The sequence below is a fragment of the Eptesicus fuscus genome, chromosome 12 (genome assembly GCF_027574615.1).
Source record: "Eptesicus fuscus isolate TK198812 chromosome 12, DD_ASM_mEF_20220401, whole genome shotgun sequence".
In the NCBI taxonomy this organism is placed as follows: Eukaryota; Metazoa; Chordata; class Mammalia; order Chiroptera; family Vespertilionidae; genus Eptesicus; species Eptesicus fuscus.
In genome coordinates, this window is record NC_072484.1 from 71,432,176 (window position 1) to 71,449,876 (window position 17,701).

General features: G+C 45.9%; 1 protein-coding gene across 1 annotated transcript in view; it reads left to right on the top strand.

Annotated features, from left to right (window-relative positions):
- Window positions 1-342: 342 nt before the first annotated feature.
- The window catches only part of ZHX3 (zinc fingers and homeoboxes 3), a 130,321-nt gene continuing 112,962 nt past the window's right edge, over window positions 343-17,701 (top strand). Inside the window, exon 1 of the mRNA XM_054723635.1 lies at window positions 343-419. The gene's annotated coding sequence lies outside the window, so the exon portion shown is untranslated. The remainder of the gene's footprint in view (window positions 420-17,701) is intronic.

Genomic DNA, 17,701 nt, shown 5'->3' on the forward strand with positions numbered 1-17,701 from the left:
ATGAAATGACTTTGTGAGGTACCTGGTGTTCAAACGCCACCTCCTTGGGGCAGTTTCCCCTGCCCCCTCTACCACCCCAGACTGAACAGGACCCTCACGTCTATCATATGCTCACATAGCCCACAGTTGTAATTTCATAGTTGCTCGAATGACTATGATGGTTGTCTGCCCCTTCCTCTGAATTTGAACTCCGCGTTTATTCTGACACCCCAGCGCCCAGTTCAGTCAGTGCCTGACATACAGCAGGAGCTCAATAAATGCCCACTCCCCTTCATTGCACCTACTGGACGCACAGTGGAGCGGCAGCGGGCTCAATACCGCTACTGGCCAGCAGAGGGCAGGCGATGACCAGCCTTCTCGCCCAGCTGAGCATCCTCTCTAGGCCCGCAAGCCCCACCGACGCGCGCAGGTGAGCCCAGGTGCGCGCACTTCTGAAGGATCCGCCGGCCCGCGAGCCACCGGCGAGGCTCGCGCCGGAGGACGCTTTGTTTCCTTTTGGATCTGTGGTTCGCGGTCTGTCCTGTATCAAAAGACCTCTCTGACTGCCTATCAGAATGTGAGCCCTGCAAAGAAGATGCGCTGAGAAGGCTCAGGAGGTGAGGGAATTTGCTGTTAAGAGGTCGGGCATTGAGGAAAGGCTTGGGAGGGTGGGGCACAATGGCCAAGAGGCAGACTTAGAAGTGCTGGGCGGTGGTGGGGAGAGAGACCTGGCTACCGTTGTTCTGTGACCCAAGAGGACAGGACCTAGCTAGAACCTCAGTTGTTTTTGCTTTAGCAAAAGTCATTTGGTGTCAGTCCTGAACCCAGGGCAGTGTTTGGCTGGTATTTCAGAAGGGCCTTGTTGGGAGCAGAGCTATCTCGAAGTGGCCAGAGGGCAGTGCCATGCCACAAACCTTTCTGTGATAGCGTTAGATATAACTATTATATATAACAGTGAAACTCTGGAAACATCGGCAGCCCCTGCAGTGAGCCTGGGGAGGGAGGAAGGAAGGAGAGGTCAGAGGTTGTGGCTACAGGTGCATAGTTACTCCTCTTCGAGCCTCAGTTTTCTCATCTGCAAAACGGAGATAAAACCTCCCTTTCGGGATTGTATTGTGAGAATTAACCAGAATGAACAAAGTCAGTGACTGCCCATTTGGAATCGCTGTGTCCTGTGCAAGCACTGATGCCTGGGGTACTGGAATGAAAAAAAACAACAACCACCTCTCCAGGTGATTGTAATGTATAGCCAAGGCTGAGAACTACTGGGCCAAATAAAATGCTAAACACAGCACAGGGCACACACTAAGCATTCAATAATGTTTATCGCATTTTTTTTTTTAAGATGGAACACAAATTGCCTTCGTTGTTTCTTGTTAGATGGGGTTGATAGAAAGTTTGTTGCAGAAATTGTATTTCTGACAGGCTTGTTTCTGGAACTATAAATCATCAGAGGTTTGGTGATTATGAGGCAGGGGAGAGAGAGGCAGCCTCTGGGAGAAGGATGTGCTCACGCCCACGTGAACTGCATGAGGCCGGGCCCACCCTGCCGTGGGTGCCTGTGTTTGCCCCTTTCTGGGGTTTAGGATAGAGGCTATTTTCTCCTCTCAGAGTACACGCACCAGATGGGCCCGTGCTACTGGCAACGGTGGGTTTCTTAATTAACTCATGAGTGTAGGTGGCACTTCCTTCTTCATGGAACTGGGTGCTCTTCTGTGCTTCGCTAAGTCAGGCCCAAGGATGAGTTACTGTGTCCCGCTACTTTCTTGCTGGGGTGAGCCTAGCGTGAGGCGAAAGGACCCTCTCCCCCAGGCCTGTCGCTTGGACCACTCCTGATGGCCCTGTTGAAGGTGGGGAGGGAGGCAGAGGACTCTGGGACCTTCTCCCTCCAGCATGCAGGCTTGGGGGTTGGGTGGTAAGCAGTTGGTATCTGGCTAGGGTTGTCAGATTTAGGCTGCCTAGTTACGTTTGAGTTCCTGATAAATACCGTAAGGTTTTATTTTTAGTGTGTGTCCCATGCAATATTTGGGATACACGTATACTAAAGTTACGTGTTGTTTATCTGAAATTCAGATTTAAAGATGAGCCTTTATTTTTATTTGCTAAACCTGGCAACCCAGTGCCTGGCCAAATAGCCAAGGAGAACCCAGCATGTGGCATTTGCTGCCGGCAGCCGCCTCCTGCCCGGTGTTGCCACATTCAGCTCCCACCGGCTCCCAGCTGCTCCCATCGTGCAACGTGGACTCTGGCTGCTGTGCTTGGCCTTGGCTCTTCTGCCAGCCCCGCTGCCCTGCTTGGCCCTTTCCTGCCTCTGCTCCTGCCCATGTGTTCCCTGCTTGGCATGTCTCCTGCCCTCTCCCCTTCGCCATTGCAGACGCTTTATTGGGCCCAGGCACAATGCTGAGTTCTCCGTTTGCACTGTCTCATTGGATTCTCACAAAACCTAGGTAGGAACGGCAGTTATCCTATTCCAGCAGTGGGGAAACTGGTGCTCTCAAGCATGTCAAGCTCGCGGCCGGTGGGTTTGACATGCTTGGGAAAAGTGACTCTTAAAGTTGGTTCCTGGGCTGGCAGCAGCAGCCGCACCTGGGGACTTCTTAGCAATGCAAACTCGGGCCCTACTCCAGACCTACTGAAGCAGAAACTCTGGGGGTGAGGCCTAGCCATCTGTATTTTATAAGGCCCCCCCCCCCCCGCCCACCACCAGGCGATTCTGATGCCAGTTGTAGTTTGAGACCTGCTGCTCTAAGACCTGAAGCGGCTGCGGGAGTCCCCCCAATCCAGGCAGAGGTATGGAGGACCCGCAGGCAAGGTGTTTATGACCTTACCCAGCACCATGCCTGGGCCAGACACCGTGATGCTGCAGCCACAGCTCAGGCTTCGGGGGAGGGAAGGGGAGGAAGAAGGAAAAGAAAGACAAGAATAGACAGGCAGTCAGGTGGCTATGATGTAAAAAGATGAGAGCTGTGGTGGGCCCAGCCCTGGAGCCTATAGCAGGATGGGAGGGGTCAAGTCCAGCTTTCCTGAGTGGATGTCTAAGCCTGAAAAAAAATAAATTGGAATTTGTTTGGTGAAGAAGGGTGGGAACAATGTTCCAGGTGTAGGGTCTAGTTTGTGCAAGGTCCTGGGGGTAGTTCACTACTGAGGATGGAAAGTGAAGTGAGGTGGGTGGGAGTGTGGGGTGGGGAAGGATTCTGATTGTGTCCAGGTGCTCAGAGCAAATGAAGCTTTAATGGGTATTGAGAAAAAGCCCTCTGGCTTCCAGGTGGAGTGGGCACTAGGGAAGATGGGCACGGGGGACTCGGGGAGCCAGGCCTTCCCCCACCTCTAGATCCAGGCTGCTTCTGCCCTCTACGACATCTGCAAAGATTCAGACCCCTATGGCAGCAGTGGGCAGGTGCGCGGGTCCAAAGCTGAAGGTTGAGGAAGCCAAGCCGTCCCCACTGGCCCCGCCCTCCTGGCCCCGCCCCCTGCCGCAGGCCAGAGGAAGCCAGACTCTGGGCCGCAGGCCTGGGAATCCTGGGCTGAAGGGCAGGCGACTTCTGTGCTGTTCCCTACTCCTTCCAAAGAAGCCTTTGGTGCCAGCCTGGCCAGGTTGCCTGGCAGCGTGGGCTCTGGCTGGGCAGTTCCTGGCTCCAACTGTCCTTCCCAGAAAAACTTTAGTTTGACCGAAACCTTTTGGAACCCGCTGGTGATTTCCAGCCTAGGGAAGAATCCTGAAAGATCATGAAGCATTGTGTGAAGTGGAGCTTTCTGTGCATCTAAAATCCCTGTAGGACTTACCAACTGCCCCATGAACTTGATCTTCAGCAAAGGAACCTTCTATTCTTCCTCTTCTTATATTGAGGATACCCTCTGCTCCCCACTCTGCATCTGGCATTCAGGATCATGCCTCATTATGCTTTCCAGTTCAGGGAGGGTCTAGCATGGTGCTCTTCCCTTAAATATATGTTCAAAAACATTGTTTAGGGAGGATCAATTTATGCTCAGCCTTGAATTATAAGTAGATGGAGGATATACGAGAGAGCCAGGGGCGGCCTTAGTGAGTGGAAGGGGTGAATGAAGGCATGGATACTGGAGCGAAAGTGAGTACAAGCAGATAGCCTGCCTGGCCTGGAATATGGGGCAAAACCGTGGGCATTGAGGAACAATTAATGGTTGTTGAGCAGGAGAGTGACATAATATTGCTAGTCATTGTACTAGATCCCAGCTCCATTGTTACTTCCTCAGGGAAGCCTGCAGTGGCAGACAGACTTCAAGGTGACCCTCTGTATCCCTGCCTCCTGGTATTCATGCTTTTGTGTTATCCCTACCTTTTGAGTGTGGGCGGGACCTGTGACTTGATTTTAACCAATAGAATATAGCAGGGGTGCCAGCTGTCACTCCCATGATTATGTGACAGACTAGCTCTGGAGACTCTCCATGCTGACTTGAAGTAAACAGCCAGGTTTAGGACGCTCACAAGGAGCTATGGTGGTCTCTAGGAGCTGTGGCAGCCTCCAGCAAAAAGCTAGAGTCCTTAGTCCTATAGTCACAAGAAAATGAACCCAGCCAACAACCTGCATGAGCTTGGAAGCAATTTTTCCCCAGTTCAGTCTCCAAATGAGAATGTAGCCTGGCTGTGACCTTGATTGCAGCCTTGTGAGTTTCAAAGCAGAAGACCCAACTAAGCCATGCTCAGACTCCTGACTCATAGAAGTAGTGAGATAATCCTATATAATAAAAGTCTAATATGCAAATCGATCAAACAGTGGAACAACCGGTCACTATGATGCACACTGACCACCAGGGAGCAGATGCTCAACACAGGAGCTGCCCCCTGGTGGTCAGTGCGCTCCCACAGGGGCAGCACCGCTCAGCTAGAAGCCAGGCTCACAGCTGGCGAATGCAGTGGTGGTGGCAGGAGCCTCTCCTGGCAGTGCTAAGGATGTCCAACTGATGGCTTAGGCCTGCTCCCCGGAGCCATCAGTTGGGCATCCCCCGAGGGCTCCCAGACTATGAGAGGGCGCAGGCTGAGTTGAGGGACCCCCCCCCCCCCCCGAGTGCATTGATTTCATGCACTGGGCCTCTAGTACACGTATGTTGTTCAAAATTTCTAAGTTTTGGGTGATTTGTTACACAGTAATAGCTAACTAATACACCTTCTGGCTAGGTTGACTTTCCCTCACATAGGCTCTCATAGAATTATGTGTCTTTTCATCGTAGTGTTTTATGTGGGCCTTATTCAGTGAAAGCTATGTCTTTTTGTTCATCACTGTAACCTGAAGCCTCACTTGGGGCCTGGTACACAAAAGGAGACCCACAATAAGTATTAGTTGCATGTGTTAGTGAGTGAATGCTCTTATTTGATCTCTATAACAAGCAAGCTGGTGAAGTAGGAACCATTGTTATACATGAAGAGAAGAAAACCAGTTATTAACTTATACTTAAAAATATGCTGAACAAAATCTTACCCTATACTGAATAAAATTTTGGTAATAATGCATGCCACCCTATCCTAATTTTTAGTGTGACCAAGAATAATTTAAATAACTTGGGAGCATGGAGCAATTGCATGATTGCATGGTATGACATCCTTTATGTAGTATTGTATTTTCTCAAAAGCACAACTATCCAAAAATAATTCTGGACTCCTTTGGTTTTTCCAAAGGCTTCTCTTATCTCTTACTTAAATCATTCTTCAGAAACTCCTGCCCTGTGATGTCCTTTTCTAACACTGCCAGACCCTCATCTGCCAATGCTTTATGTGATTCCAGCTGTTCCCAGCATCACTCTCATTGACTTCATACAATTCTATGTCTTTGGCAAGACTTCTTTCTACACAGCAGTGAGCAGCTACGACTTAGATGTACACACAACAGCCTGGATCGAATTTAGGGTATCCAGTGGGGACAATAGTAACAGATTTAAAGCTCCACACTTTCCCAGTTTTATGGAGGTATGACTGGCGTTCAGTAAACCACACATGTTTAAAGTGTGCATTTGAGTTTTGACAGGTGTAGATACCCATGAAACCATCGCCACACTCAGTAGTTTCAGTTTGTACTCCTCTTGCATCATACTCTCAGAGGGCAGAAACACCTGACAGTGGGATGCTGTTAAAACCAAAGTCAGTTCTGGTTAGATCTCTGCTCAAAACCCGCCCGTGGTTCCCAGTCTCCCACCTCCCACCTCCCTGCTCTCATCTCCCACTCAGCTCCCCCTCACTGCCTGCAGCCGCCACATTCACCTCCTGGTTGGTTCTCAAGCACACCAGGCACACTGTCCCCTCTGCCCTGGTGGTTTCCTCTACCCAGAATGCTCTTTCCCTGGACACCCACATGGCTCACCCCCCCACCTCCAGATGACTCAGATGTCACCTTTCAGACAACCTTGACCCCTCCCATCCACCTTCCCCTGTTCTAATCGTTTCTGGTAGCCCTATCACGTTTTCATATGCTACCTAATTTACTAATTTATGGTATTTGGTGTTTGTGGGTCTTTCCCCAGGAGAACGTAGCCCTCAGGAGGACAAGACATGGGATCTGTCTGCACCTTTCTATTCTCAGAATGGTATTTGGCACAGAGTAGGTCTCCAGTCATGATTAGTGAGTAAATATCTGCATCTCTGATGGTCTTACCTCTACCTTGAAGTCTCCATCCCTTGCTGCCGTCTGCCTCCCCCGGCCTCTCTCCAGGTGATATGGCCCCTGCCCAGGTGGTATGACTTGTTGCTGGTATCTGTCTGATTCAGTAGGTTGCCAGTGTGGTTTTTTGTTTGTGTTTGTTTGTTTTGTTTTCTTTTTTAATATATTTTTATTGATTTCAGAGAGGAAGGGAAAGGGAGAGAGAGATAGAAACATAAGTGATGAGAGAGAATCATTGATTGGCTGCCTGCCTCCTGCACACCCCCCACTGAGGATCGAGCCCACAAACTGGGCATGTGCCCTTGACCAGAATCGAACCTGGGACCCTTCAGTCCGCAGGCTGAACCTCTATCCACTGAGCCAAACCGGCCAGGGCGGTTGCCAGTGTTTTGACCTCAGTGCCCCCACAAAGTCTCCAGCAGGTATGAAATACTAAATTCCAGCCTTTTTTTTTTTTTTTTTTTTAAGGGCAAAAGGGTGAAAAGGGAAGGAGTGAGGAGAAGGGAGCTGCTGAGGGTAGCAATGGCAGAGCAGAGAGGGTGGAGAGGGAAGACAGTCATGGATTTTCCCGGGGCCCCCGCCCAGTCATTTCCAAGCTGCTCAGAGGAGTGGCCAGCAGTGGGTGAGGGTTGTGTGCCACATGGCAGACAACCCGTTGAGTCATGGGGCACCCAGCCACACTGCTTTGTGGAGTTTGGTGTGGGGAGTATTTTTGTTTTTTTGCAGCCCAGCTGTCTGTGTAATGACTTCCTTCCCCGCAGCCTTGTTCACTGAGGTGTTCCTGAGCGGCCAGCTGGGTTGCTGCATTCCTGGCTGCTTCAAACCCTGGCTGAGCCCTGAGGCCCAGCTCCCCCCTGTAGGTGGACCTTTGAAGGCTGCCAGGGCGTGCCCCGAAAGTCAGGCTATAGAGTTTCTTTCTCTAACCTGCACCCGTCCCCCAAAACAGGATAAAAAAACAAGTGAAAAATAAAGACATTCCATCTGTTACGCACTTATGGCATGGCCACAGCCATGTGCCTGAAGAATTCTTTGTCAGCAACCATGAGGTGGCTACCAAATTGAAGGGGGAGGTCACGGACCTACGTCCTTGCCCTCTGTCTTGTTGCAGTAGGAAGGGGTCAGAAACTCAAGTGAAGAGACTGGGACCCTCCCGGCAGCGGGCTGCACGAGGAAACTTGACTCGGGCACGTTGTTCAGCAACCTCACTCCTTGAAGTGTATTTTGAAGACAGTTTGCTTAGATACTTGATGACAAGGAGGAGGTTATTTATGAGTAGAGGCCCGGTGCACGAAAATTTATGCACTGGGGGAGGGGGCCCTCGGCTGCGCCCTCTCACAATCTGGGAGTCCTCAGGGGATGTCCTACTGACAGCTTAGGCCCCATCCCCATAAGCCGCAGTCTGGCTTCCCTCTGCGGGAGGTGACCAGATGGGCGATCAGGGGACAGCGCGGCCTCCATCACCCTGCCTCTACGCCACTGGGCTGATCAGGGACGGTGCTGGCTCCCCCTCCCCCTATCGCCCCTCTGCCACCGCTGGTCATTGCCCCCCACCTCATCGCTGTTCCCGCCCTCTGCCTGCTGGCACGTGCCTTGGCTGGCCTGGTGCTGCCTGCTCGCTGGCCCCGCCCCCCACTGACTGGTCATTCAGCCGTTCGGTCGATTTGCATAGTACGCTTTTATTATATAGGATAGCATTGTCTGTGGCATAGGTGAGCGGGAGGCAAGGATGGGATGGCTGAATGACGTGCCCTACGCAGACCCCATTTCACTGAGAACTATCTGCTTATTTTACAGCTTACTTCTACACAGCAGTGAGCAGCTACGAATTTGACACACATACAGCAGACTGGATGGAATTTAGAGTGTTAAGTGGGGAAAACAGTAAAAGATTTAAAAGCACAATATGTTTCCAGTTTTATTGGGGTATGACTGACATACAGTACTGACATGTTTAAAGCGTACATTTGAGTTTTGACAGGTGCAGATACCCATGAAACCATCACCACAATCAAGATAATAAATATATGCATTACCCCCCTCTCCAAGTGTGAAGTAGGTCTATGTGTATTAAAATGGACAGATATTTAACACCTAATGTTCAGTTTTTGTAAAGTTCAACAGGCCCAGGTGGCATGGTTCAGTGGTTGAGCATCGACCTATGTATGAACCAGGAGGTCAAGGTTCAATTCCCAGTCAATATTCAAAAGGAGCCCTGACTGGTTTGGCTCAGTGGATAGAGCATCGGCCTGCGGCCTGAAAGGTCCCAGGTTCGATTCCGGTCAAGGGCATGTACCTTGGTTGCAGGCACATCCCCAGTGAGGTGTGTGCAGGAGGCAGCTGATTGATGTTTCTTTCTCATCGATGTTTCTAACTCTCTATCCCTCTCCCTTCCTCTCTGTAAAAAATCAATAAAATATATTAAAAATATATATATTCAAAGGAGCCCTAGCTGGTTTGGCTCAGTGGATAGAGTGTTTACCTGTGGACTGAAGGGTCCCGGGTTCAATTCCGGTCAAGGGCATATGCCTAGGTTGTGGGCTCGATCCCCAGTAGGAGGTGTGCAGGAGGCAGCCGCAATGGTTCTCTCTCATCATTGATGTTTCTATCTCTCCCTCTCCCTTCCTCTCTGAAATCAATAAAAATATATTTTAAAGAAAGAAAATGAAATGTATAGTAAAAAATGAAAATTTAACAAGAATCAGCAACAAAGGGGAAAAAAAGCCCACAAAAATATTCACAGCACCATTTCCTGAGATGCTAACAACATAAGGTTTAGTGGTAAACTGACTCATACCTGTGCATTCTCCCCTTTGTTGTTGCCTGAGTGAGACATGCTTGATTGATCATACAGGTATTAGCATGAAAGGATTGTCAGGTCAAGAAGTGAATTGTTTGAGAACTGAGGTTTGTCTGTACTTGGCATTTTTTTGTTTGTTGTTGTTATTTCAAAACTATTTTGACTAGTCTTTTTAAAAACTATTTTCTGACATTTGCTGGACGATAGAAATAAGGTTGATTTGGGGATAGTATTAAATTTGCAACCCAGAAGAGGGCCTTCATCAGAACCCGACCATGTGGCACCCTGAGCTCAGACTTCCAGCCTCCAGAACTGTGAGAAATACATTTTTATTGTTGATAAGACCCAGTTTGTGGTATTTCATGATAGCAGCCAGACTAAGATGGTCATTTATTGGTCCTAAAAGTTTAGGATTTCTTATCTCCACTATCATATTATCTTTGGATAAAGACAGTTTTACTTTTTTTTTTTCTTTCGTATCTTTATGACTTTTTTTTTTTTCTTGCCTTACAGTCCTGGCTAGGACATAGAGTAAAATGTTGATTAGAGGTGGTGACAGCTGATATCCTTGCTCTGTTCCTGACCTTAGGGAGGAAAGTGTTCAGTGTTTTACCATTAAGGACGATGTTAGCTCCAGTTTTGGTGTTTTTGTTTTTTCCTCCTATATTCCCTGTGTCAAATTGATGAAGTTCTATTCCTAGGTTGCTAAACGTTTTTGATTGTGAATAGGTATTGAATTTTAGCAAATGCTTTTTTTTAATCGTCTATTCAGATGATCAAATTATTTTTTATTTTATTATGTTAAAGTGGTTGATTTTAAATGTTAAATGGATTTGCATTTCTGGGATAAACTCCACTTGGTTTTTATTTATTATCTTTTTTTATTTATGCTGTATTTGATTTGCTAACATTTTGTTTACGGTTGTTGTATTTATGATCATGAAAGATACTGGTCTGTGGTATTTTCTCTTGTCACATTCTTGCCAGGTTTTGGTAGTAGGATTATGCTGACTTTATAAAATAAGTTGGAAATTGTTCCCCTATTTTCTTATAGAATTTATATAAGGTAGGTAATATTTCTTATTTAAATGTTAGCTATATTTCCATTTTTAATTTTTCAATCTATATGTCCTTAAATTAAAGTGTGTCTCTTATAAATATTTTATAATTGAGTCTTTTTGTTTGTTTGTGTAATTCAGCCTGTCAAACTTTTTCTTTTTATTAAATATTTAGTCCACTTACATTTAACATAATTATAGGTATGGTTCCAAATCATTTACCGCTATAATCTTATTTGTCTTTTATTTGTCCTACCTGGTGTTTGTTCCTGTTTTTCTCACTTCTTTTGGATTTATTATTGTTTCATTTTATCTTCTCCATTTGATTTTGTTTTGTTTTGTTGATCCTCACCCGAGGATATTTTTCCTTTGATTTTTGGAGAGAGTGGAAGAGAGGGGGAGGGACAGAGAGAGGGAGACATCGATGTGAGAGGTACACATGAATTGGTTGCCTCTCAAATGCGCCCCAGTCAGGGCGGGGATTGAGCCTGCAACCAAAGTGCTTGCCCTTGATCAGGAATTGAACCCGTGACCCTTCAGTCCTCTATCCACTGAGCCAAACTGTCTAGGGCTCCATTTAATTTTCCTAAAAAACTATTGTAAAATACATATAATAAACCCTGGCCAATGTGACTCAGTTGGATGAGTGTCGTCCTATAACTCAGAGGTCACCAGTTTGATTCCCAGTGGGGGCACATGCTCAGGTTGTGGGCTCAATTTCCAGTAAGGAGTGTGCAGGAGCCAGCCAATTGATGTTTCTCTCTCTCATGGATGTTTCTCTCTCTCCCCCTCTCCCTTTCTCTCTCTCTAAAGTCAATAAAAGCATAAAAAAATACACATAAAATGTGCCATTGTAGCCATTTTAAGTGTACAGTTCACTAGCTTTAAGTAACTCCCACTTCAGTGCAGTCGGTCTCCAGAATACTTTTCATCTAGCACAACTGAAACTCTATCTCCATTAAACAAAACCTGCCCATTCCTCACCCCATCCCAGGCCTTGGCAACCACCATTTTATTTTCTGTTTCTATGAATTTGACTACTTTAGTTATAGGTATACCTTGCTTTATTTCACTATACTTTATTGTGCTTTGCAGATATTGCATTTTTTTTACAAATTAAAAGTAAGACTCTCCACAAGCAAAAAGATTGACTCATTGAAATCTCAGATAATGGTTAGCATTTTTTTTTAGTAATAAAGTATTTTTAAATTAAGATATATACATTGTTTGTTTTTAGATGTAATGCTATTGCACACTTAATAGACTACAGGATAGTGTAAACATAACTTTTATATGAACTGGGAAACCAAAAAAATTCATTGCTATATTCACTTTATCATGGTGGTCTGAAAATAAACCCATAATATCTCTGAGGTATGCCTGTAATTCATATAAATGCAGCCATAGAGTATTTGTATTTTGTGACTCACTTATTTCTTTTATTTTGTGTATGTGACTGACTTATTTCACTTAGCTTCATGTCTTTAAAGTTCATCTATGTTGTAGTATATGTCAGAACTTTCTTCCTTTTTTTAAAAAAAAATATATTTTATTGATTTTTTTTACAGAGAGGAAGGGGAGGGGATAGAGAGCTAGAAATATCAATCAGCTGCCTCCTGCACACTCCCTACTGGGTATGTGCCCTTGACTGGAATCAAACCTGGGACCCTTGAGTCCGCAGGCCGACGCTCTACCCACTGAGCCAAACCAGTTAGGGCAGAACTTTCTTCCTTTAAAGGCTGAATAATATTCCACTGTATGAGTATGTTATGTTTTGTTTTTTCATTCACCTATTGATGGACATTTGAGCTGCTTCCACATTTTGGCTACTTTGAATAATGTTGCTATGGACATGAGAGTATAACTATCTCTTTGAAACCTTGCTTTCAATTTCTTTTCTATTGGAATTTTAGATAAACCATTTTTATATTTTTAATGCTTACTTTGGAGATTATGATATACACCCTTACTTATTGCAGCATAACTTGAATTAGTATTTTACAATTTTCCCAACAATATAAGAACCTCATAACAGTATAATTCTCTTTATTGTTTCTACCTTCTATGATATTTCTGTCATATTGTTTACTTTTACATGTTACAAATCTCAAAATACATTGTTATTGCTTTAAATAGTAATTATTTTACAGTTAAAGTAGTTTTCATATTTATCCACATATATACTGTTGCCTGTGATCTTCATTTTGTCCTATAGTTCTGTGTTTCTACCTAGAATTGTTTTTCTTTGACTTGAAAATCTGGTAGTGCAGGCTTGCCGGCATTAAATTCTCCAAGGTTTCCTGTCCCCCTGGATCTCATGGTACCCGGCACCATGTAAGATTTATGTTGTTGATTACTTGACCAATGTCTGCCCTACTTATTAGGCTGTAAGCTCCATGAAGGTCTCTGGTTTTATTCACTGCTGCATACCCAGAACCTAACAGAGGGTCAGGTACATGGTAGGTGCACAATACATATTTATTGGAGAGCAGTGGGTGGGGACAGACAATACCTTGAGCTTGGAGAGCTCATGGACATTCAAACTCGTCTCTGGTCCAGCAGAAAGTGCATATTTAGAAAATAAGATGTGATTCCGGGTCCCACCCTGTGTTAGGACGGGGGTCCTGGGCTGGGCTGCCCATAGAGGCAGCAGAACCCTAGCTGTGAGTGCTGGCAGAAGACAGGCCTCATCCGATCCTTCTCTGTGCTGTGCCTGCATCGTGATACTCATTCTTGATAAGGAACTGGCATATAAATCAGGTAGAATTTTCAGCTTCTCTTCCTGCAACTGTTCATAGCCCAGACTCTTTCCCACCTGTGAGTCAGTGGCACTGGCTACTACTCAGAAGTATGCAGTGAACAGTCATAGTTGGAATGCTTTTGGTTTCAAGTATAAGAGACTCCAAGTCAAATTAGAATCAATGATAAAGGGAATTTATTGACTTAAGTAACTTTATTGGGTAGATTATTGGGTAGATGGATTCAGGTAAGCCTTGATCAGCACCCCAACTCTGTTTCTCTTCAGTTCATCTGCCTTTCCCTTTTCCATGCATTGGTGTCATCATTAGGCTGGCTCTCTTCCTGGTCACAAAGTAGCTGCCAGCAGCAAATAGTTCCTTACTGACATCCAGGGAGACAGTGAAGGGTTTATGCAACTATTGCAATGAGGTGAATATTGGGTACTGATAGATGTAGGCCAGGGTAAGAGGGCTATCCCTGGAGCAACCAATACAAGGTGCATGAGATTACTTCAACTGGTTTAGGGTCCACACCCCATGTGGGAGATGAGGGTCCATCCCACTCAGATTGTCTTGCTGTACAATGGGGGGTGAGATGGACTGGATGTTAGGAAGATGCATCTCTCAGGATAGGCTGGGTTTTGCTGTGATAACAAACAAGCACCATTTTTTTTTTTTTTTAATAACAGCAAAGGTGTATTTCTTGCTAATACTACATGTCCACGGTGGGTCATCTAGGGGCATTATTCCATGTTTTCTCACTCCAGGACCTAGGCTGATGGAACTATAACTATCTCAAGCATTGTCTTTTGCTGTTATTGAGGGAAAGAGAAAACAAAAAATAGCCTACTAGCTCTTAAAATTTGGATCCAAGAGTGATATACTTCTGCTCATACTTTATTGACCATAATAAAAGTAAGTGACATGGCCACTCCTGACTCCAAGATGTAAAGAAGTACAATCCTAAGAGGTGTCTTGCAAGCAAACCCAAAAACCTTTGGTGGCTGGCATTAATGTCAACTACCATAGGAGGCCATCAGAATACCCACTACAGAGGACTTATGGAGACCACCCCAGTTTCTGTCCACTTTTTGTTGGGAAAAGAGCAACTTCCTGTTTTGTTTGCTGCCTACAAAGAGGCCTCCCTGCTAAGCAGAAATCAGAAACTCAATAATCTTCTCCTGTGTCACAATCAAATGTCTCCCAGATGTTTTTTCATTACGTGAAATTAATGGTTCTATGAGGGAGTTCTATTAAGTTATCTCCTCAACTCAAAGCAATTCCTTTTTTGTGGTCCTGATCCACGGCGGTGGGTTCCTGGTGAACTAGGAGGGGGCACCTGACTCAAGTTGGGTCAATGAGAGTCTCTTTTCTGGGATTTGGAAATTGGAACAATTAGGGATTTTTAGTCTCTCTCTGGATAGTTGGAATTGTCATGTACTTGGGAGTGGCTGGCAGACATACGTCCATTTTATTATCATGAATCAGAGAAAACAAGTTTGCAGAGATGGTCCTACTGGTAACCCTTGCTCTGCTTCCAATTCATACAGAAGTCCAGCTGGGTTCTTGCCCTTGGCCTGAGAGAACCACCCTCCTGCCCCACCCCAAGCTGTTAAGTTCTTTTATTTTCCTTAAACTGGCCTGATGGGTAACTGGTACTTGCAGCCAGCAAACGTCTAATGATACATGCTCTTTGCCTCTGGACCAGGGGTCCTCAAACTTTTTAAACAGGGGGCCAGTTCACTGTCCCTCAGAGAGAAGGAGGGGAGTCGGAGAGTGCGGCGCACATTCCACACATGTGCACTGCAGGCCCGGGACGAGTCAGCTGCTAAGCAGGACAGGCAGCGGCGGCAAAAACACCCGGCGGGCCGGATAAATGTCCTCGGTGAGCCGCATGTGGCCCGCGGGCCGTAGTTTGAGGACCCCTGCTCTGGACCCTGACATAAAAAAGTCACAGGTGTAGCTCACTCCAATAAAATGGAGCTCAGGTTGTAACTCTATTGCATCAACTATACTTCTGACAGTTTCTTTCCCACTTGAGGAAGCTCATCAGAATGTAAGTGCAGGTGACATGATAGGAACCACCTGGGATCTTCTTAAATTATTTAAAAAATAATAATTTGCCTCCTTCGGTAAAGGAGATTTGTGACAAACCTCCCAACACTGGTTTTACGTGTATGCTGTTTCCTCTGCCTGGAGTCTCCTGCCCCTCATCTCTTTAGGACCAGCCTAGCATCACTTCCTCTGAGAAGCCTTTCCACACTCTCTTATACAGTATTAATTCTGTCCTTCTCTCTACTTCCCAAAGCAGGTGGCTTATCCATGAGCGTTGCATACTTTCTTCCAGAAGTACTTCTTTACATGTCTGTCTCCTCCAAAATACTGAGTTCTCAGTGGTCGGGAGAGTGACTCCTTTACCTCTGCATCCCACAGGGCCTGGGTTAGAATACATGCTCAGAAAAGTTGGTTGAGTAAATGGAGTCCTTTGGAACAACACATTCCATATATACTTTCATTCAACAAATATTTAGTGAGTGCTTGGGCATGTCAGGCCATGTTGCAGATGCTGGAATATAAAGCTCGTGCCCTTGGGACATTACAGATGATATTCAGGTCATGTCAGGCCATGCTCCAGATGCTAGAACACAAAGTTTCTGCCCTTGGGACATTACAGATGATATTCAGGTCATAAGGGCCATGAGGAAAAATAAAGCAGGATGAGGAAAGAGAGAGTGATGGGGGTTGGGACTTGATATTTTAGTAGAGTGGTGTGGGAGGTCTTTCTGGGGAATATATATATATATATATATATTATATAATTGATTTCAGAGAGAAAGGAAGGGAGAGGGAGAGAAATAGAAACATCTAAGAAAGAGAAAAATTTATCGGCTGCCTCCTGCAGGCCCCCTACTGGGGATTGAGCCCAAACCCCGGACATGTGCTCTGACCAGGAATCAAACCCCTGAGCTCTTGGTGCATGGGTCAATGTTCAACCAACTGAGTCACACCAGCCTGGCTGGGGAGATGGCTTTTGAGCAGATATTTGGAGTAAGGATGCACACCTTTTTGATATCTTGGGGGGAAGAAATACCAAGGGCAAAGGTCCTGGGGTGAAAGTGGCCTGCATGTTCTAGGAGCAGGAAGGAGGCTGGTGTGGCTGGAGTGGAGTGAGGGGGTGGATTGGATGGAGACGCAGAGTGCTGGGGAGCAGAGGGGTGCAGTCACATAGAATCTTGAAGGTCCTTGAAAAAAAGACCTTGGTTTTTGCTCTGAGTGAGGGGGGAAGCCATTGAAAGCTTTAGAGGATAAATATGTTTTGACTTCGGTTTCAACAGAATCCCTCTGGGTGCTTGAGAACAAGCTCCACGAGAGCAGAGTGAATTCAGGGAGAGCAGGTAGCAGGTTATTGCAATATTCCAGGAAAGAGAAGAGGAGGCCACTGTAGGGAGAGCTGACCAGCTTTGCTGCTAGATTGCGTGTGGGATGTGATACAAGAGACCAGTCGAGGATGATTCCAATGGTTTGTCCTGAGCCACCAGAAGGATGGAATTGACATTAATTGAGGTGGGGAAGACTGTGAAAAGGAGCAAGATGAGGAGCAATTTTCAGTTTGGCATTGTACCTGGCAAGTTTGACATATTGCTCAGCATTTGTGTGTGTGTGTGGGGGGGGGGGGCAAAAGTAGGTTTACAGTTCATATAGAAAAATATATAATACAAAAATAAATTTTCGCATACTCACTACATTTGCCCACCCTTGTATATGTTGACTGGTTTTCAGGCTCTGAAAATTGTAAGTAAACTAAAGTTAAAGCCAGCCTTATTTATTCAACAACAGGCACTGTGTGGAAAACGTCACAGGTGCTGTGATTTAATCCTTTCAACCATTCCTATTGGCTTCGTTCCTAATATTTTCATAGCTCTTTTACGGGTGAGAGATTAAGTAGCATGTCCAAAGTCATTCTACCAACTATTAATCTGCTAGTATAATGCAGATCTGGGATTCCAACCCAGTTAGTCAGACTGCAGAGCTCTTGCTGTTTATTAATCACTAGGTTCTAAAGGTGGGGACCACTTCCTGAGCCTATTTGCTATAGACTTGGGCTCCATAACAAACACGGTACCTGGAGCGTGCGAGGAAAACTCAGGAAAAGACCCACTCCCATCCCAGGTGTTACAGGTTACACAATAGAACCTGTGAAGAAGGGACAGCACTATTCTATGAGGGGGCTAAATTGATGCTTTCAAGTTTCAAGTACCTGGAAATTTAACGTTAGGAAAGCAGTTGTCAAAAGTTGTTGCTCTGTTTAGGAAACAGAAGAGTTCCTAAACTGCAGTGACGTGCCTGTTGATGGGATAAAAGAAAGGCGGACTCCCAAGGTGACGCGTGTTGGGAACCACTGGACGGGGATAGGGGAGAGGGTGGGGATGGCCTCTGGCCCCTGCCCTGCCCACATCCTTTTCAAAGTGTAGCTTGGTGTGGCCTTCCTTAGTCGGTCCTCCA